We start from the raw sequence: 560 nt of genomic DNA, 5'->3' as shown, positions 1-560 counted from the left end.
GAGTCTCTCGTCGACGACACTCTCAGCTCCTGCCTTCGGCCGACAATTACGTTCGACTTACTTGGGCCGGAACCTACTCATGCGCCGATTCAATCCTCTGCACAGTCCGCACATCGTTGGAGAATTTCTCGGCCAAGTCCGCACCCAGTCCGAACATGTTGCGGCATTTCTCGGCCAAGTCCTTGGACACTTAAACACTTATACACTTAACTGAAATTTTGTAAGTACTTAGACACTTACAATCTTAATAGGCATTTCTTGTGCGCATCCACTTAGATACTTAGACACTTTACCATGACAAGTTCGTGTTCAACCTCTCACGGCATATTGGGGATTTTAAATGGGTAGATAGGGAGCGAGGGACTAAGTGATGGGGGGAGGGACGAATCGAAGCGACAAAGGGCTGAATCTCAGAGGATCGTGGCAGCAAGGCCACTCTACCCCTTACAATACCCCGTCGCGGATTTAAGTCGTCTGCAAAGGATTCAGCTCACCGCTCGATCGGAATTGTAATTCAAGGCGGCCGCCGCGACCCTTCTGCCACGACGGCTTAGCCAACG

The sequence above is a fragment of the Ipomoea triloba genome, chromosome 16 (assembly GCF_003576645.1).
Source record: "Ipomoea triloba cultivar NCNSP0323 chromosome 16, ASM357664v1".
Lineage (NCBI taxonomy): Eukaryota > Viridiplantae > Streptophyta > Magnoliopsida > Solanales > Convolvulaceae > Ipomoea > Ipomoea triloba.
The sequence above is the reverse complement of the archived record's forward strand: the minus strand, read 5'-3'. Positions refer to the sequence as shown.